At 31.9% G+C, this 22,282-nt stretch overlaps 1 long non-coding RNA gene across 1 annotated transcript in view; it reads left to right on the top strand.

Annotated features, from left to right (window-relative positions):
• The window catches only part of LOC138856326 (uncharacterized), a 131,754-nt gene extending 116,478 nt beyond the window's left edge, over positions 1 to 15,276 (top strand). The window contains exon 4 of the long non-coding RNA XR_011395527.1: positions 15,235 to 15,276. This is a non-coding gene — a long non-coding RNA (uncharacterized lncRNA). The remainder of the gene's footprint in view (positions 1 to 15,234) is intronic.
• Positions 15,277 to 22,282: the final 7,006 nt, after the last annotated feature.

The following is a 22,282-nucleotide window of genomic DNA, read 5'->3' as shown; positions in this document are numbered from 1 at the left end:
CGCTACCAAAAATGAATAAGAGTCTAAATAAATATACAGGGGTACAAGGGGTTATTACTACTTGCAAGGTTTTTTTTTCGCAAAAGCCATTATATTTATTAAACAAGTAAAATTTGATTCACTTAAATAATCGGTGATTGATTCAAAAATAAAGGTGCCAGGTGATGAAGAAGATTTTTCTGCTTAAAATTAAATCAAATCTAAAAACCAAAAAAATGTGTTAATAATATATATAAATACAATATGTAATCGAAAGACTAGTCAAGGTTCAGTTTTATGACAAAATAGCGGCTTCCAAAAATATTTTTTTTTATAAATGTTTTCTGGATTGCTTGACAATATTTATTTAAAGATTTGCAAAAAATTTTTACAACAAAACAAATTAAAAATTTAAAGTATTTTTTATTTACTACTCTCCCTATCGTACACACCAATTGGAAATATTTTTTCATGCTAAACGCATTACGTGCGTTTTCTGCTGAGATTTGGCACATCAGTTGGCCAGCATTGCCAAACTTAAAATTTATTGACCAAAAAATTTGACAACATTTTTGCATGACGTGTTAGACATTTATTGACCATTTATTTAAGTGGAGTGAATAAATGTTAGTCGAAAGCACATTTTTTGCTGTTTGTGTGTATGCTTGTGCTGTAAAAATTTGCATATCAAAACTTGAGTTTTCTCCTACTTTGATTCTGTCCGCTCCCTTTCTGTGATGTCTAGCAAAACAATAGAGCGCCGAAAAAATTGTTTACAAAGTCGTTGACTTGAAATGCTTAGCTTGCTTGCGTTTTATTTCCCTTTTGCTTTTCATACATTTTATCTATTTTTTATTTATTTGGGTATTTGCTTCCTAATATTGCCTTCTGCCTAAAGAAACGCTAGCCTGGCAGTAGCAGCAGTTAACGCCCACGCTATTCTGAAATGAACGCTTACACACATATATACATACGATTGTGTATGTGTGGCGGTGCTTGTCCCAAACAGCAAACAAAATTTTCGAATTTCGCAAATGCTTTTCCATTTCACTTGGCACTATGGTTCATAACACCGGCAAATCAGCGAAGTAGCCAACCATGGAAATTGAACGAGTTAAGTGAAAGTGGTTGGTGAGCGCTTGACTTCGCTCAAGACGAGAAGAGAGAGGAGGGGCAGTACGTGTAGGTTGCAAGTGGAACCGAAGCAGTTTAGGGCTGGAAATTGGCTAAGCGTGCTATTGTAGTTGTGGTTGTTGCTTTATATCAACCATGTCTTCTGTTTGTTGTTTTTTATTTTGTTTTTATTGTTGATCAACATTCATGAGGCCGGAGTGTCAGCTGCCCAGTCAAGTGTGTACACTTTGAATACTATCTCTCGACAAGTTGTAAATTAACTGCCTGCTCTATGTATATGCATATATAGTATATATAATATTATATGTATAAATATATGAATATATATTAAACAAGGCGTTGCTCATGCTTAAGAGGTTCCTATTGCGATCGGAGATAAGCAGAGCAATAGTCGTAAATAAATAAACAATTCAAGTAAACATGACAATTCAGTGACAATTCAACTTGGAAGGGCAAATGTTCACAAGACTTATGCATAATTCTGGGCATGCACTAGGCATAGATTGTGGTAGTAGATTAAAGGGTTCAATTGCATATAAATTACTTAAGAAGTGAAAAGTGATACCACACATAATAATATTTGAGAGTATATGTTTAAAGTATGCCGTTTTCTTCGTATGTATGTCTTATGAGTCTGTTTTAGTATTTACATAAACGAATATCACTAGTGATGAAACAGTTAAGATTTGCCCGTTTACGAGTATATACTATGAAACTAGCCAAATGTTGTGATCATCTTCTGTACCAACTCGAAGAAGTCACATAGTACAGAAATATTGGTTTCATTTCTTATCTACAGCTGCAACACCGATTGTTATTTAGTACAAATAGATAGATGTTTGATAGACTTTTCTTTTTGATTTAATTTTAAGCTTAGGGATGTTTGTTCAAGCATTGGGTATGTTATTCAGACTGTCAGAACCAGGGTAGTTCGACCTTTCCAATTTACTCGATCTTACTTGTTTTGCGCACAAGAGTTTAAAAGAAGAATATATGCTATATGTAAGATTAGGGTGGTTACTTTACAAGTTGATTTTGTTTCCAAACACCCACTGCAGCTTCAGATTTTTCACTAAAACATAAAAACATGCCTTTAAAAGTTATACGCAGTTAGAGTTATAAATATATCAAATGTACTCATAGTACAAGTACAAGTGATTTATACATTCTGTGTTGCTCATACGACATGGTGTACTGTGTGAATAAGTACATATGATGCACAAAATATAGCTAGGTATAACTTTTAAGGGCAGTTTTTTTATGAAAAACATTAATGATTTGTAGAAAATTTTGTATTAGAATATCCTATTTCCAAAGTTATAAGTTTAATTTTTTTTTTTGAAATTAAAAGCCTCGGAGAGAGAGGAGGTATGCAATCACTGGGTATAACTATGTGGTAGTTTAAAAAAATTTCAATTGATTAATTTTTCAAACTTTCTTCACTTTTTACTTAATGGCTCCATAAACTCCTCCTATTTGTACATGAATGGTATTGATCAAGTTCTGATAACATTAGCCATTACTTCTTAAGTCTCTACCAATATATTATGTTCTTAAATATACACAATCATTCTATTAAAATAATTTAAATATATGACTCGGCTACTTTTAATTGCTTATGCCGTTTAACCATCCACAAGTCAGACTTTTTTCCGATAAATATGGGGTCCCTACTTTGGCTCTCTGCAGTACTCTCAACTACTGGCTTGAAGTGAAAAGTTATAGACGCTTGGTAAAATTTCTTATTAGGATGGTTGTTGGTGCTGTGTCTTTGAAGGATTTTTACAATAATAATGTTAAAAATTCTTTTAACTCTAAAACATATATTTTTTAGGGCCACTTATTGCGACACAGTTTATAGTTTAATAACTCTTAAAATTAGAGATTTAATATCGCAAAAAACTGATCGAATTTGCGTCGAAAATGTGTTAATTTGCAAAAAAAAATTCTGCGAATTGATCGTTATTTCACTTCAGGCTTCTGTAATTCACATGCAGGAAAAGAATGATAATATGAAATAGCTTATACTGAGAATTTAATATAATAAAATCAAGGAGATTGAATTGAACAAACGATTTATAAACAGTTGTATTACGTTTGCAACGATGTTTGTAATATCGAAAAGGAAACGCCACAGACTCTATAAAGTATATATATAAATAATCAGTATAAACGTGAACTAGTTCCTTCAGTTTTTAAAATATCGAGCTGAAATTTAGCACGTGATAATTGCTCTCTAAGTAAATGCTAATATAGCTGTCAAAACATACCAACTGAACGATCAAAATCATGTTTTTGCACGGAAAAAGTTTATAGTTGAAAAGAAATATTCACGAATTTGTCACAAACCATAGCTTAAAGTAGCGGTACGATCTCCCAAGAAATTCTTCAGATCGAACCGCTAAAGCATATAGCTGCGATACAAATTAACTGATGAAAATCGAATTCTTATATGAAATCTTTTGTATTTGTAAAGGGTACTACAGCTTCGGTGCCAACGAAGATTATCTATTTCTTAATTTTAAGCACCGTTCAAACTCTTTTTGTAATATGTTAAATTGCTTCAGCAATATTGGTACGCTCATAATAAGTGGCTTGCTTAATACGCACAAAATTACACAAAAAACTGAGGACACGAAAACATATATATAAATTCATATTGGAAGAAAACCCTGTCAAATATTTTGAAGCTAAAAATAACGCACAAAAGCAAGCAAAAACGAACACACACAGCAACAACAAAAGAAAAGAACACATTGCGCCGCTTATGAACGCATGAAAAATCACGCGCTCAGGAAAAAGGTTCAAAAAAGCACTAAGGTCACACGCTAAAGGATCGCTTGTTGCTTCATCAAAGTGGAAGGAAATGCGTAAACCAAACAAAATTCTGAGAATCAGATGAATTATCATAAATAAAAACGGGGATACAAATAAATGAAAATAAAGTAAATTACTTGTTAACGCACACGCATAGTGAAGCTATGAACGTGCTGCGAGCTTTTGTGGCATTTATAAATATAATGTACTTTTGTAGTGAAAGGGAAATTAATTCCAGGAATCGTCTCTGCGTTTGTATGCAAGCAAATGCAAACTTGCTGGCTACAAATATAATTTGAAATCCAAATTTTTTTGTTTTCGGTCTCCTTTTTTGCTTATATTTACTGCCACGTGCAACCAATGTAATTAGGTAGCATTAGAATTGAATATAATTTCGGTTATTTGCGCTATCCGCTCATTATTCGCAAATTTTACGTAGTGTTCGGACCATTTTACGGCAACAACCATAATGGTAATAATGGATTTTCTTCACTTCCTTAAAAAAATAAATATTTAAATTAAAAAATTACAGTTTTTGGGAGTGAAAAGGTCAGTATAAATTGTTCGGTTACACCCTTTCCTTACTTGTTATTATTCTACTCAGAAAATTTTTATTTCATTTAAGTCTTACTACTCTTTTCTTCGCCGCTTTGTACCATTTTTTATCTCTTATGCATGACTCTACATCCTTGACTCTGTCATTTGCTTCGAAGTGCAGTGCGAGTAATTAACGCCATGCTTTCAGCTCATCTGCTTCCCTTTTGGATGACTCTTTTGAGTTGAGTAGTTGCTTTGTTGTTACCTTTAATTTTGTTTTTTACATTTTTCTCTTACTAACACACTGCTTATGCAGTTTTATATACTTCACTATTTTCGTGTTCTTTGTTGCTGTACTCTTAGAGTAAGTTTTATGGCTTGACCTCGCTAACTTGTTTCCGATGCTGGGTAGTTGTTGCACTACTTAGTGAACCTTAGTGGTTGTAATGTCACTGTAATTTTTACTAATGTACTTTTTCTGTTGTGCTCAAAGAAACTTTTCTTGTCCTAGTTGCTCTATATTTTTTTTTGGTTGTTTTTAAACGTTTGTGTTTAATGTATATGTATTACACGCAACGTTTTTAATTACTTTGCGGTACTGTTTAACTGGCAATGGTAGACTCTTATCAAATGACCTGAATCTTTTGTAAAACGACGTCGAGTAAAGGTCGCAATAGAGATGCTTGTCAGCGTAACTGAGGCTTATAATAAGGATGTGAAAGATTAGATTAAGCATTGGCATGCTTGTATTGGCTTAAAAGAAGCCTATTCGTATCAAAATATGTAAGGAGTTTCTGTTTTTTCTCAGTCCGGGTCAATTTTGATCAGATATATCTTGAGATCAAGGAGGATATATACTCGTTGGGCTACTCTATAATGCAGATCTCACTTTCTCAGGTTAACAAGCATTCCCTATATATATACTGTTGTATTTAAGGTTGTATATTTCTCTGTCCTTAATATATAATTCGAAAAATATTATGTCTATTATGTTTGTAGTGATTCTGTGTAGAGGTCTAGAACTCGATTAAAAGAATAGGCAAGATCTGAAAAGTTGTCAATAAAAAATTCATAGCTTTTCTTGGTACACCAGCTGGATGAATATAGAATAGGGCTCCGATACAACTTCAGCGCTATATCAATTAATAAATCGGTGCCTAAACCCACGAAAAATGTTTACTCGGAATCGAAGAAGCAACGTACTGAGGAGGTTTAATAAAGAGGTTTTATAATATCTTGCAAGGTTTTTCCGAATGAAATAAGAGTGCCAATTTTGGCAGTAATTTCGTAATCTAATAATTGGCACTAAGACACTGGCTTCTTTTAAACATAGGTCCATCAAAATTAGTCCAATTTTTTTTATTTACTCTTGAGGATGCCTCAAAACAATTTTTGGTTGTAATTCTTTTTTACAGCGGCAAAAATTCGACTCCTTGGGTAAAAAATTAATTTAAAGTTCTAGAAGATCAACTTGACCTTTGAAGTGATATTATAACCAGTTCACGATAATTATTTTCTAAAAAGCAGTTCATTTTAAACTTTTTCCGGAAAATGTTTCAAAAAGTAAATTCGACGAGGAGCAACAACAGTCAAAATGACTTGTGTTGTGTTTTAAGTAAGTGTTGATTGTAGTAGTATTTTCTTCCGCAATGCTTTTTGTTTAATTTGTAGGAAATATAGCGGATGATGTGGAAGAAGTAAATGATATGAAAATAAATTAATTCTTGCAGGTCAATGAAACGGTAAACACTGTCTAAATATGTCTTAATTTAACAAATGTACACTCACTACGCTGTAGATTGCTGATTGCCTACTAAAATTGAAATATGTGATAAATTGCACTTTCAAACTGGCAGTCGACGAAAATTCATACCAGTTTTACTATAATTGCAAGTTTCCCGCAGCGCCAACAACTACATTAACAATTTCAGGTTGCATACTTGCAGGCGTTCTACGTGCTGGCAGGCATAACCTTGCTCACTGCTGCGCATTCGTGTCAAAATCTCAATGGCACTTACGCTTAAGCACTGGCTAACTAAAATTTTGTGGTTCTTCCTAAAAAAGAAAGTCCCGCAGCATTGAAAGTACTAACTGCTTCATGCGACGCCGTGAACATTGAGGTGATTTACTTGCATGCAAAGAATACCTTGTGTAAATGTGCGGCTACATGCAGACATATGTACAGTACCTGTATATACATATGTATTTATAGTTTAATGTGCAATTCAAACCCAAGTGTTCGTATTACATTAAATTTTGGCTAAGAGATCTTACCAGTTGGAGGACTTTTGTTGCGCAGTTTTTGTGAGTGTGATGGAGGCTATTAGTAGATAGTGTCACTAGGTTAATTATATATAGTTTGGACTAAACAGTGACAGGATTTTATTATAAGCTTAAGAGGCGGTAAGGATTTGTATACTTAAATAGTCATTTATTCATAATGATGTCTAGTCGCAGATTCAGGGCGTTTTACGGCAATCGATCATTTCAGTTTGATGAGTTGTTGACCATAGAGCTCCCCATTATTGTTTTCACCCGCCTTTCAGCTCATTATACGACACGCCCTTCTGATCCTACCTACCAAATACGGAGAATTACCTTGGCGTCATTGATATTCGGCTTTGCTGTTGAGTTGGCTCGTTAGCCGGGTTCACATATAAATTTTTGCGTATAGGGCTGTCGTAATATAACCATTCTTCATCATCAGACACAAGCTTATGCAAAATTACTTCTTTTTGTAGCCCTTAAGCGGCATTGCTGATACGCAAAGTCATCAACATATCTTGGCTTTAATTCATATGGCACCCTATATCCTTACTACATATGCATCCGACTGCTTTTAAATGTTTTGAAATCCTATTCATCATAAGCTTCCATAAAATGGCGACGAGTGTAGTTTTCTTAGTATTAAGGTAATAAAGAAGAACTTCCAGCAAAAAACTTTTTCAAGCACAAAGTTCCACATACATATTTAAGTGAAAAAAAAAGATTGTTGTTTTAGTATCAAATACATGGCAGATATTGACAAAGTAAAGAACTTTTCATTTGAACCAAACACTTTACATATATTTAAGCTTTTCTATGAGGACTTTGACATAACAAACCTGGAATAATATTCAACAATTTTTTGTTTTCCTCATATTAATACCATATAAGTAAGTTGAGAATACAACGTCGAATTTATTATCTTCAAAAACTCGCAAGTAATTTTTGATTTAGCACCAAATCTCATAATGTTCTAATATCTATCTTTCATAGCATATACATAAATGAGTTATACAAATGTTCATATGTATATAAATATTACCCGTAATTTTCATATCATTACATACTTTTATATTTACTTAATTTGCGTTCGCAAATAACACTCACTAAGGCATTTCCTTTTAAATTAATAAATAATTAGTCATTATTTACGAGCTAATTAATATGTGCCCAATGTGCTACTCAATTCCAATTTAAGAAATACCTGTAGCGATTGATTTAATAAGAAACCTGAAATTAACAGTTACAGTAAAACACCAAAAGGGAAACACTAACTGAAATGTCATTAGTAGGTATTGCTTTCAACTACGCCTTTAGGGTGTCATAACATAACATTACACACGTGTATAGGGAAGAGATTTTCTTTTCACACTTTAGATGTGTTGAGCCGTTAAGAGTCATACTAAGGAGCCACCGTAGAGACTAGATGAGTAACACATGACATAGCTCTGCATTTTCTTGACAAGCATAGTCGGAAGATGTGATTTTAAGTTTTTGGAGTTTCAGGGTACATCTTTCTGCGTTACCTCTCTGAGAGAGTAAAATAGAGACTTTCTACTACAATTTTCACTCAAGATTTATATGATTATTTGTGATTAACCAATTTCAAGGCTCTAGACTTTTATAGACGATTATTAAAAGCCCTTTTAGCAGACGATTATTAAATTTCCTCTACGATAGTAACATTTTAATATTCAGAATAACAAAAACAAAAGCACTGCCAAAGCAATAAATGCACACTCCCACAGAAATTTACGCACTTTTATTACATAGATATACATACAAATATTTAAGTATATATGTATAAATGCATCGTCTAATGAAAACTTCGCTCGTCAACCATCAGCGGCAATGCTAACCGAAAACCGCATGGTGTTGACCAAAGTGCCCGGTTGACAGACTGATGCTGATGAGCGCCCGCCGCGACCACACATTTGTCGACCAATGTCAATGGCAGATTTTGTTTGCACGAAACCGAATGAAAATAAAAATCACAAATGAAAGCCCAGCGCTGGCAAGTGAAACAATATTGAGTGCAACAGTAGCAGAGCGAAAAATATATAAAGCAATGAATAGCAAATAACTTGTAAATGTGGCAAATGTATCTATGAAGGTATGGTCAATTTGGTTAAAGGAGAGTCGTCAAAAGTCTAGTTACTTTTTCCAGAAGGTACTTATTTTAATTATTTTTAAAAATGTTTTTAAAACATTTTCAAAAAAGGCTCAAATTTTTTCGAAGTAAATTAGATTACATTTTAATATTTTTTTAATAAAATACATTTCTGTTTTTTATTCACTTTTAATTTATTTTACTAATTAAATTAAATCTCTTTTCTTAAAATCAAGTTCATAAACATCTCTCAAAATGTTTGTATACTTTTTAACAGACAATTTATTTTTATTTTTTTCGAAACGATATATTTGAAGAATTTTCCAAAAAAATCTAATTCACTTTTGAACTAATATATTTCTGGCTTATTTTCGATTTTGCAAAAGATTGCTTATTTTTGTTTTTTTTTTAATGGATAACAGACTTCTCGAAACTTTTGTGAATTTTTTAAAAAGTATTTGTTTGAATTTTTTTCTTCGAAATCAAATTTTCAAGCATTTAATGATGAAATATTTGACATTCACTCTTACAAAAAAAATTTATTTTTTTCAGTAATTTTTTAAAAGAATATTTATTTACATTTTTAAAAAAAAAAAAAACAATTTTATACTAAATTAAGTAATTTCATCGACCAACATCAGTTTCATAAGCTTTGAACTGCCTTATTTTTAAAATCATAAGTTTCCGTCAATTATTTAATTTACTCAATTCACACACACGAACACATTTTGCCATACAAATAGTAATTTCCAAATAAAATTGATTTTATTTCATTTTCCGAGAATAAGCTGTCACCTTGGCATACCCGTATAACATTTAGCCGCAAGCGTATGTTGGATTCTCAATGTGATTGATGGCTGATAAATTTATATAAATTTTGTGAGGGATAATCAGCTCCAGATAAAATAAAAAAGTTTACAGTTCGATTAGTGAATAACCAATTTTTGAAAATAATATAGTTAGGAGATAAGAAAATTTAAATTGAAAAATACAACACTGCTATAATTGGGCAACAGATATGATGGAAGGTATTTTGTGTTGGTGTAACTATATTGTAGTATTTTGAAGGCCTTCGAAGATGTTTTGGTTAAACTATTGACGCCAATATATAAAACAACTGGACATAGAGAGAAAACGGCCAATATATAAAACAACTGGACATAGAAAGAAAACGAGGTCAAGGTAATCGATAAGGGAACAGCAGAAAACATAAACAGGAAGATGAAGACATAGATATAGATATAGATATAGATATAGATATAGATATAGATATAGATATAGATATAGATATAGATATAGATATAGATATAGATATAGATATAGATATAGATATAGATATAGATATAGATATAGATATAGAAATAGATATAGATATAGATATAGATATAGATATAGATATAGATATAGATATAGATATAGATATAGATATAGATATAGATATAGATATAGATATAGATATAGATATAGATATAGATATAGATATAGATATAGATATAGATATAGATATAGATATAGATATAGATATAGATATATATATATACATATAGATACTGCAGACGAGTTTTTAATTACACTTTTTGACAAAAAAAAATTCATATTTATTGTCCACGGTCAATCCATCTAGCGTTAACAACAAATACAATAAGAAATCACCTTTCAGCTAATCGTATAAGCGCTACGCAATTACACCGTTAGTCACAATTACACGCATACGCCGTGTACTCGGGTACTAGAAATATTTAATGGATTACCTGATACCAGCGTGCTAATGAGCCCAGCAGCCTAGCAAATGCTGTGCAAATGGCATAATTAAAATCTATATGCTTACAAATTTATACACATTTTTACATATGCATTAGAAACACATGTACGTACATGTATTGATAAAAGGCTGAGATTGTCGAAGCGGATAGGCACAGTGGCAAATGGATAACCATTCCACTAACAAATCTGCGCATAACTGTACATATGCTTAGCAACTAACATATGCCTTAACTCAATACAAGTATTATTCATTTGCCAGAACACTCGAGCTATAACTCAGCGGCCAAGTATAGCGCAGCCAACGTGTTCACTCAGCAGATATTTAACATTGTTTTAGCTTTGTGTATGCATGCAATACGGTCTATGTATGTCAATTTACTTTAATGAAATTTCCAATTTCCATGCACGTTCAAGACTGTGCAAGCGCTAACATGACACCACGAACACCCAGGTTACTCATACGCCCTGCCACTTCAGATAAGTGATTGGTTCGTAAATTAAATTTGCCTTTCGAAGTAGCTTAAATTGTGGCAGGAACATTTTGATACATTTTAGACGTGAGTTTTCGGTATTTTTATTAACGGTCAAAAATCAAGTTTTATACGAAATTTGGTATAAGTATGAATTAAATACTTTTTAACAGCTTAGACTTATGGAATTTTCTACTGCGACTATTGTTTGCACTCAAGTGGGATTTGAAGCATTAGTTTATTGTCAAACTCACGCATTTGATTTCGTTAGCATCCCCATTTTTATGTCCATTTTAGTGTTTTTGAGACCAAAATACCCTTCTTTTGAGAGGAAACAGTGTTAAATGTTCCACAAGATTGTTCTCTGTTGAATTTTACTCAAAACTCTGACGATATTGCATGTTTAAGCTGCAACAATTACTAGTTCCTAAAGTGATTTTTCTCAATAGTTTAGAAAAAGGATTATTATTTGAGCACGTAAGCTTTGAAAAGGGTTATATTAGGATTTTTTTCAAAAATTTTATTTTTTGAGTTATTTTCCGGAAATATGAAAAATTTGAATTTGTATAAATTCGATATTACTTATAACATCGTTTATCCAATACAATGGAAATTATTTATACTTACAGTGGAATAGATTGCTCTCCTTTTCATCTTATCTTGGCAGCATGAACCATAAACTAATTATATCCCAATGATTTTCCGAGTATTCTAATAATGTTTCTTTAATTGTGTGTTTGTGATTGCGCTTATACGCGTACATACAAATGCACTTAAATAAATATGTATGAAAATTTAGAGCTACTCCTAATATATTGTTCAAATCACAATTGTTCTAAGGGGTTTCCATTTATAAGGTTCACTCAGCGGATTGAATTAATTAATTTAATTAATTTAATCAGGATGTCACTTTAAGGATACTCAATCTCTAAATACACAAAAGTATGTACATATATTGTCCACAGAGTCAGCCAACCAAGCGAAGTACTTATAAATCTTAATAACAAACAATCATAATACAAAAGTATCTTTGCCTATGACAGAGTATTTGCAATAAAATTGTTAATTATTTAATGTAAACCAAGCAGTAATTTTCCACTGCAAGTTACTAACATTAAGGCTAAGCACATATTGAGGGTGCAAACCTAGTATGAAATTTCGAAAAAATAAAATTTTTTATAGTGTACTTGCATATATACTCGTAGATATGCCTTTGAAAGTGTAGCCGTCAATAGTCAATGTAGGCAATCAGTTCATGCTTAAACCCGTTTTTATCAAAACTGTATCTTATAAAGTAGTTGCAGTGGTTACTTGGAGACAAATGATTCGATTACTTTCAACCAACTACCAGTTTCTTAATCTGATCAAAAAAAATCAGAATTTTATGTAAAATTCAACGCTACCCAGTAGCGCTTTTCAATAAATTTTTAGCTCCTTCGTTGCCTTCCGCTTTCTCCACAGGGTTGAATTCATCCATCGCATTAAGTAAATAAAATTATCACAACAATATATAATAGCCATGTCATAATAATAAAATTGATTATATAACTATCAACAAACAACTAAAATTCGCCAAACTGTGATCGCGTGATTAGACGAAATTGCTGCAAGTCAAATATGGCAATGCAGTGGCAATAATTTATATTTTAGCGTGTACACAAGCACGAAAGTTCGCAAATTGCCATGAAAGCATTACGATAAAATCAAAAATCTTTTTATTCAAAAGCGTATATTAAATACGCCATTTCAATTTATGGGAAATTTACTGCTGCTATGGAAGCTCGTGCTTCTTATTTTCATATGAATTTAGAAAATCGTAAACATCTGCTAATTTCCGTTTAAGTAGATATTTATATATATTGCTACAAAGAGTATGAATATATATATATTTTTTTATCAAGCAAATATGTACATATATATTTAAATTAACAAGCTTAAAATCGCTACCTATAAATACGTATCTATACAATATAATGTCATTCCCCTTTACTAGTAAACATTTATTGCGCTTGTACATTTGTCCTAGATTGAATTTATGATAATTTATCGCGTTTTTCTACATTAAGCGAGTGTGCAAATATAGCCAATAGTTTATGGTGTTGCTGCTTTCGATAATTTACGAGGCATGTCTTGCCAAACATGCACTCGCCACGACTTTACAACACTTGCTCCAATAGCAAGTAAAAATTATAGCATGCGATATTTATTAAGTTGTAATAATGTGAGACAAAACTGGCATAAAAAACCCGCCGATATAATTTATGATATGCGTAAATAAGCTCTTATACAAAAAATTAGTTGAAAAAAAAAGTTTCTTGAAAAAAAAATTATTTTTAGAACAATCGTTCTTGTCGATTTCATAAAATTCCGGGAAAAAAATGGGTCAACATCGTGTTATAACGCTCTCTAGTGATATTAACGGCATTTAATTTAATAAATTTATTCATTTCGAAAGAAATAAGCTCCGATGATGTCGCCATATCACAAGCCGTACCAAACGGTAGATTTTGTGGGACGCAATTGCTGATCCTGAAACACCAGACAATTTGATTATCCGCAATAGCCACAATTTTGTTTGTTGACGAAGCCATAAGCTAGAAATGGGCCTCATCTGAGATAACTGTGTTTTGCGCGAAGATCTCTTATAGCTACCGGAGAACGTGAATTTTCGTAATATTCTTGGAATATTTTCAAACGTTGAGCCAAAGTGAAACGTGAAAGGATGAAAATTTGACACAAATCCGTAATCCATGGTCGCGAGCTATCAAAGTCACGTCACCTTTCTTACTAGACGTTGTACATATATAATGGTGGTTGAGTACAATTATCTTTCAAATTATATCTGCCAACCGATTAAGCTGCTGTTTTTCTTACACAAAGCTTGTTGTTTCATAAATTTAATTGATAAATTTTGCGATAATTTTTTTTTTGCTCGATAGATGCCGTACTTACCAAAAAGTACCAAACTTTGTTTGTGGAGCCAATTTAGTATCTACCTTGGGTACAATAGATCTCTGGACTCACAAATGTTAACTATAATGATCACCTCAATGCAAATATATCAGAAAATTGCATTACTAGCCGATTTCGGTGCATTACTATAATATGCATAAACTACATTTTTATCCCATAAGTTGAAGATCCACATATGTATATATTTCTAAAACTAAGTATAAAAGTATTATTTACAAGATATAATATTTATTCGATTAAAGTTATATTCAGTTCTAAAATTGTCTGGATAGTCGTCGACAGTGTCACAGTTTAAAGCAAGATCTATCAAAGAGCTAGCAGTAGTAACTCTAGAACAAGACAAACCAAGTATTCTCGAGACCTATTTCGAGGATTATATCGAACTGAAATTAAACGAAATGCTGTGGAGTACTTTTAGTTAACAGACAGACTGCTGCTAAAGTGCAAATTTTATAAGTGGGTGAAAGGGGTTTGGTATCTTTGCACTTACATTATGGTATAAATAGTGTTTATGAAAAATCTAGTCGGTAGACGATATACACATATTTTTCTAGAATATTGCTATTGTAAAATGCCATCCAACTCAATCAAAGTTATCACCTTTAATACAACACGTTTTAAATACTGGAATCTGTGACTGCTTTAAACAGCCCAACTACAAGAATATTTCCATCTAACTCAATCTTACCCTTTATATATACTATATATAATAATTAATTTTGTCATACCGAACTTCAAATAACATTCAGCTTACAACAACTTAAGAACTTAACAACCTCTGATACAAGTACACTAAGAATATATTAAAAACATAATTATGCCTCCTAATGAGTCTTTTGTCGACTTCACTGACAGCGCTTTTATCATTTTACACCATTTACCGTTTATCGCTGCTGTCATTTGATATTTCTCCCGCACTTCCTCTAAAGAAATTTAGATTTCCTGAAAAACATTCATCAAAGCTCATAAAAAGTTATGGTCTTCATTTATTTTTGGGATATAATTATATTTTATTGCATATGTTAATTCTAATGTGGTGGTAAGATACTGTCCGTGGTAATTTCAGCTGTTTATTGGCGTTGGTACTGGTGGCGTACTCAGTTTTTATAATTTCACTTTGAATTTTACTTTCAAATTTTAAGTTTATACATTTCGAACTAAAATATATTTCCATTTTAATTTCAGGTTTGGTGTGAAAAAAATTCTCTTATAATTTGTAATTTGGTAAGTGGAAAATTGTTTATAACGATTTTGTTGAATGTTATGTGAGTTTATAGATAAATATAAACACAGGGTGTACTATACTGGATATGTAAATACTTTGACATTTACTAATCGACTCCTAAGATCTCGAAAAATAGAGTAGTTAGTTACTTCTTCATTGCATGGGATGTTTTAGTAAGATCTCTTTTATGGATATTAGCTGTATTCTACAAGCTGAGGACTTCGCTCTGCTTATAAAAGATAGCTATGTGTTGGTGGGATCATTATATTATATAATATTAACGATTACTCTTTTTGCCAACTTTCTTGCTGTTGGCATATAATTTAGCTTTTGCAATATTATTTCCTTAAATAAAAAAATATCATTACCTGTTTTAAATATTTTAGTTTTTATGTAAATTAATTGAAAGTGGCAACTCCCTTTTGCCAAAAAACTTATTTGCGTCTAAGCAAATATGCGTAGTTTTATTTCTATTATATACTGCAATTTTATTACCTTATTTTACACATTCAATTTTTTTCAAATAGGTGGCAACTCCTTTAATTGCGGATAAACCTTGAAAAATTTATTCTGCCTCTATATCATTACTGGATGAGTTCTAAAATTTTTTTTTAATATTTTAGTTTTTAAATTAATATCAAAAATTTCACAAAGATGACAATTTCTTTTGACCAAATAATTTATTTCTTTAAAAACTAAATTTCACGCTTCATCTAAACGCTATATTGCAGTTTTATTTGCATATTTTATACATTAATTTTTTTCCAAACAGGTGTCAACTCGTTTTCACAAAAAAAATAATTTCTGCCTGTTGAAAGCATGCGTAGTTCTATATCTAACATACTCCATATGCATACATATGTACATACATGTAGGTGTACATATAAAATGTTTTGTGTGGAAACCAAAAAATTTATTTCTGTCTAAATCAAACTCTCCATTCCATATTGTAATTTCTGTGCTAATTTTACACATTTCATTTTTTTTTCAAATAGGTGGTAACTTTGATTTTACTGAAAAAATTTTTTTATAACTGTATGGAAAGAATTCCTTAAATTTTGTCAATTTTAAATAAAAAAATATAAAAATTTATTAAATATGGCAACTCCATTTCACCAAAAAATTTATTTCACGCTTGTGTTGTTTTATCTTTATTCTATATCGTAATTTTATTTTTTCACATTGCTTAATCAATTTTTTTTTCAAATAGGTGGCAACTCCGATTATTCTTGAAAACATTTGTTTTGTCTCCTTAACATTACGGAAATAATTTCTTGAATTTTCAAATTATTGATATTCTCTTACATGTGGCAGCACTTTATTTACATTTAGCCATATCAAAAAACTTTCAAATATACCCTAGGTACATATACAAGTAAGTGAATACGAATGCAGGTTAATAGAGAAATTTTTTGTGCTCTAAACATCATAAACATCATACATTTTTAATAAATTGAATTATCTGCAATTTCAAAGCCAAAATCTATAAAAGTTTCTAAAGTTAACAAACCAAAGGCAAAAAAGCGTAAACTGAATTAAATTTATATGCAAAGCTATTGACATTTCCTCTGACAATAACAAAGCCATAATGGTGTATCGGGAAGCGTAGGCAAGAGTAAACAAATGCGCTAGTCTACTTTAAGGCGTACCCGCATCAAACTTTCAGCCAATCTGTAACGCTTACCTATTTTCTTACAAAAATATTTGCTTGCATACTCCCGCCTATTATTATTGTGTGCTCGCCCATGAACAACAGCGCCAAAATGCCGCGCTACAAGCCACACTTCACCAATTCAAACATGTGTATTTGTATGTGTACCAAAGGCAGCAAATTATAAGCAGCGCGAAGTTAAGTCAAAATCAAGAAATTTAAAGCAAGTTCTGAGCAGTAAAGTAGTCCAACGAAATGTGTGGCTGCTAAAGAGCGTAGCTGGAAAATAGCTGCGGTTATAGACGGTACTTAATGGTGGCGCTCTGGTAGAAGGGCAAGAAAAGCAAAAGTATTGTAAAGAAAGTTCAGAAAAAAACTCAACGCAACAAAAAAAACAGTAAAAAACGTAAAAAATGTGACGTGGCTCACGAAAGACATGCAAGGGTGTTTGGACAAAGAAAAAAAAAAACAACAGCAACAACTCAACAAACAAGCAAAAAATATATAATGTGGTATATACTTGTACAGTCAAGTTGTGAGTTATTTGAATTGCATTTTTAGCGGGTAATAAAAATTGTTTACGTTTAGCATGCTTCTCGCCACGCACGCCATGCTATACATGGCAGCGTCAAGGAAATGTGTGAAAAAAGGGCGGCATGCGGTCACTCCGCAAAAACACCAAACATCTATTTATTGAATTTTCTACTACACCCGACAGCAGTGGCATTTTATTTGCAAAACTCAAATAGACATTTTTATATTGTAAGTGAGTATTAAAAGTACACGCTATACAGCTTCTGTCTGGTCAAATAAAGTTGGCAGACTCAATACAAAAATCTATGACATACACTTTACCGACGCCGGAAAAAAATTTTAAACGCCTTTGTTTTCACTTTTTTTTCAACTTCTATTTGAAATAAATTTTATTACTCTCGCCATACGCATTCTTTTTAACTACCGAGTTAAGCAGTAAACATAATTTGTGGTATTATATATATATAATATATTAAAATTTTTGTACTTGCTAGAAGCAGAGGTGGCTTGTGGTTGTGTGCTCAAAATTATAAAAAGTAAATTTTTCTCTTATAAATTCTAATATATTTGCAATAAAACAACCATATCCTAAGCAAATTTAATATTAAACGCATCTATCCACAAATATAATATGACACGCCATGGCGTATTAGTAACATTTGGCGCAGATGAATTGTACTTTACTATACACATCGCTCATAAAAATCATCATCATTTATACACTGTTAAGAGCATTTCACCAATATGAGTTTTTCGTTGCTGCCCTTGTTTTTGTAACAACATAAAGCACTTGCCAAAAAGCTTGTGATAAATGTAGATTAATTGCGGTATTGCTATGATTTTATTTTGCACGCTCAGTAATAAATTGGTACTACTCCAATATTTCTCTTGTTGAAATTTTGCGCTAATATTTTTCATAGTAACATTATTAATTTATTATTTTCTTATTTTAACCACTTGTACGTAATATCACTTATAAAATATAAAAATCCAATCCCGAAATTTCGAGATTATAAAATTTTGTGGTATCATCCCACTATTACTCTTGTTGTAATATATACGCGCTGTTACATATATTTCATAGTGACATTATTATTGTAATTTATCGGGATCCCGAAATTTATTTTCTTATTTAACCACTTGCACGTAATATTACTGATAAAATTTAAAAAAATTAAATCATGGATAACACTGAAATCAAATAGTAATCCTGGAATTTCGGGATTGTAAAATTGTGTAAGATTTGATGCTGCAATACGTAGTTAGTCGTAACGAAGCCTGACTGGGCCCATTTTTGTGCTGTATGGTTAAGGAGAAAAATGTATTTGTAGCTTCCCTAAAAGGTTACAAGCGACTATCAATGGAGCATCATAAAACCAAAAGGAGGCGAAACACAGCAAAAAAATTAATTAAATACCACAAAATAAAGGAGAGCTCATTACTATGCACTAGTAGAATCTACTCGGAATCCAACGAGGCAAGGGCTTGAAAATCAGTAATAGTTCATTTTAGACTTCAGCAACCCTCCTTCATGCAAATTCAAAAGAATTAATTCTCAAACCGGAAATTAGCATATTAAAAAATACAACACTGAGAACGAATGATCTAGATAATCGAAGTAATGAAGAAAAAAAAATGTATTTGAAAATCATTATCAAGTACAAGCAAAATAACTCGAAGAAAACTCCTCAAAAAATTTCAAATTAGCTTGATTTCATTTGAACGTGAAGACAGACACAAACGACTTGACAGCGTAACATATCCAAAAGTTTAGGAGCCACTATGTCATCTGTGCTACGCAGCCTGTGCCAGCTGGCAGCGAGAATCTAAGGCAGCAATTGTGTTATGAAAAGACGCAAGAAAGCATAAACTCGCAATAACATGATGTCCCACAAAGAAATTGCCGGCAGAGGGCTGTCGCGCTCGCAAATAGCCGCGCTACAAATCTTTAATAGCTATAAGAGATTTTACGCTCACGTAAACAAAGTACTGGTACGCTGATCCGCAATAATACCATTAAGTGAAAATAGCGCTAAAAGCGAACATAAGTATAATGAACAGCTGAAAAAAACGCGAGTGCACACATAAATACTAATGCGTGAACGGGAGTTTAAGTAGATAATGGAAATAAGTGAATGTAAACAGATAAATAAGTATTTGTTGGAGGGACGGTTGGGTGGAAGTGTAAGGTCTTTCGGGAGCGCAACTTTCTAAGATAGTCTATAAAACATTAGCTTTTTATGAATGGTAGACATTCTCCATGCATTTGGAAGTAGGGATGGAACACGTTTTTGTTATTGTTGTAGTAAAAGCAAACCTTTTTATATACTTTATTGAATATATAAATCCGATGCGCTATGGTTGGGCTACGCGTTTGTTCGAAGCGGAACTGTGAGTTTGTATCACCTATTTTAATGAGGGAACTGAAGTCCTTGAAAGATGTGTGCCACAATCTCTTATGAATACAAATGCGATAATACAGGTACAAAGTTTGTGGTCTATGTTTTACTCAAAGTGACATTCGAAACTGTGTAGAAATTGGTAAAAAATTATACTGGTTCCTCGAACCCTTCATAAACTGAATTCGTGCATTAAAATATTTGTTAGATATACTAACTGAGTGTTCCCAGAGTTATTATTAGTATTAAAGAGTCTCAATCTTAAAGTTATTACAGCAATTAATCTCAGAGAAAAATTATTATGTAGCGGTTCAGTCATCTTCCTAGCCAGAAACCATATTCGATGCTTTCCTACCCGATATTAGAGTCCACTAAAAAGTCAGCATTTATTAGAAAAATCACATAAGAAATTCGCTACAAAACATATCACAAAATATGCGCTTCCCACAGTAAAACGGTAGAAGTTAAATCAAAGCCTCGTCTTAAATCGGCTTTATTTATTTTCTCATTACACAGTCCTCTTCACACGGTCTATTCAGCTTCTCAACTTACTAAATTGACCGTTCGCGGCTAAAATGCCGTTACGCTCAATAAAATTTCTACAAAGCAATCGCAGCACAAACCGAAACAAAGCAATAAAACAACGTATAGAAAGAATTGGCACGGAAAGCGAAAGTAGAATGAAAGAAACACAATTTTTACATGCATTCACTCTTTAACACTTTTCGCATTTACACCATTCGAATTTTATTTTTTCACTGATTGACTGTGAAGTGATTTAAAGTGAAGTTTACTTAAGAAAAACCATAGTTAAAGGAAACCCTTTTTTTGAGAAGCATTTGCATTTTTTGAAGAAACTTCGGAGGAATTTTTGGTTTGGTCTAACAAGTTTCTTTACTTCCCCGTGGGAGTCCCAATCTAAAAGGGCCTAATTAACATATAATCTCCTTGCATAGACAGATCAAAGCTCATCTCTTTAAAAACTCCAAGGAGAAGAATAGAAACCTCAGAAGCTTCATATACAATGTGAGGCTCCAACTTAGTTGACCTCCAAATCTTTCAGCAAAATATATATTCAAGATCTAATTTTTAAGAACAACAAGAATATAATTCCAACGAATCAGCGGTATTCTAGCATTGTGCCAAGTTGTACGCATTATAAAACTCTTGTCAGGGTTGGAACATGATTCAATAAAGATTATTACTCCTGAGCAAATGAAACAGTAAAATTTTTTACTAGTAGAGAAAATTGGTGTTCGACGAATTTTACGAAAACGTATATAAATGTCCCAGTTCCTTGATTTCGTGCTACAATTTTTAAATTTTTACTTGTATATTTTATACCGACACTCTATAGAGTACGGTCAGTTCAGTACATTTTCAATAAAAGCCATACTCACTTTCGTATGTGAAAACTTTTAACAGGCCACAAAACGTTTCTCCTACATCATTAACAAGTTTAAATTAAACACTCCACACGAACTAGGAGCTTGCCAAAGAAAAATCTTTCCATTAAGTCATCTTAAAGAATAAAGTTTGTTATTTGCGTTATAGAAATACAATTCAGTTTTACAACACAATTTTGATGCTCGTTGCAAGTTATTTATAAACTTCAACGCTTTAGCTCAAGTTTATGGCGCTATTAGTATTTCTAGACGAAAGTATTCTGTACTTATAGAACTGTTAATAATAATAAGGATAACTTTTCCAACTACATTTTTGACTACTAAAAACTTTGAGTGTTTGGGCTCCGAACATTCCACTCTTAAGCTTCTACCTAAATTTTTTAAACTTCTAAACCTTTTTTCCGAACTATAAAATTATTCAAGCTCTAGTTTAACCTAATAGAGTTATTTTTTTTTTTCAAAGCAAATCGAAATAAAAGATTTTGGAAAAATAGTAGAAACAAAAACCTAGTTTTAAGATCTCTTAGTAGTACCGGTTCAAACAACTGGGAGTAAGCCTGATACATTCGTATTTTAAATAATATTATTTTCCTGAAAGTTTTTAAAAGTCATCTTAAATCTCGCGTGTGATCACCTAAGAGAAAAAAGTCCAAATTTCCGTGGTTTATAGCTATAATAATTTCTACCGAGGGATGACTACTGTTAAAATATGTTAATTTTTGGAACTGCGTTCGACCTAAAGCTCTCTTATATGAATATTCTTAGCAGTACAAATATTGTCGACCTTTTAAACCGTCCTTAAAAATATAACTTCATAAATAAAACATAGACAATCATAAGGAATATTTGGCAAAAAACTGTGCAAGGAAAGTGAGACTTTAAAATTTTTAAGATCTGGTATCTTGTAAAATTTATATAAATATTAGGGAGAGTAAAAACATCAATTGTTGTTTTCACTCTCTCATTTTTTTTTACTTCTCTGAAAAATTTGTTCTTAGAGACCCCGAAAAATTCTCTT

This window comes from Bactrocera oleae, chromosome 3 (assembly GCF_042242935.1).
Source record: "Bactrocera oleae isolate idBacOlea1 chromosome 3, idBacOlea1, whole genome shotgun sequence".
Lineage (NCBI taxonomy): Eukaryota > Metazoa > Arthropoda > Insecta > Diptera > Tephritidae > Bactrocera > Bactrocera oleae.
The sequence above is the reverse complement of the archived record's forward strand: the minus strand, read 5'-3'. Positions and strand labels throughout refer to the sequence as shown.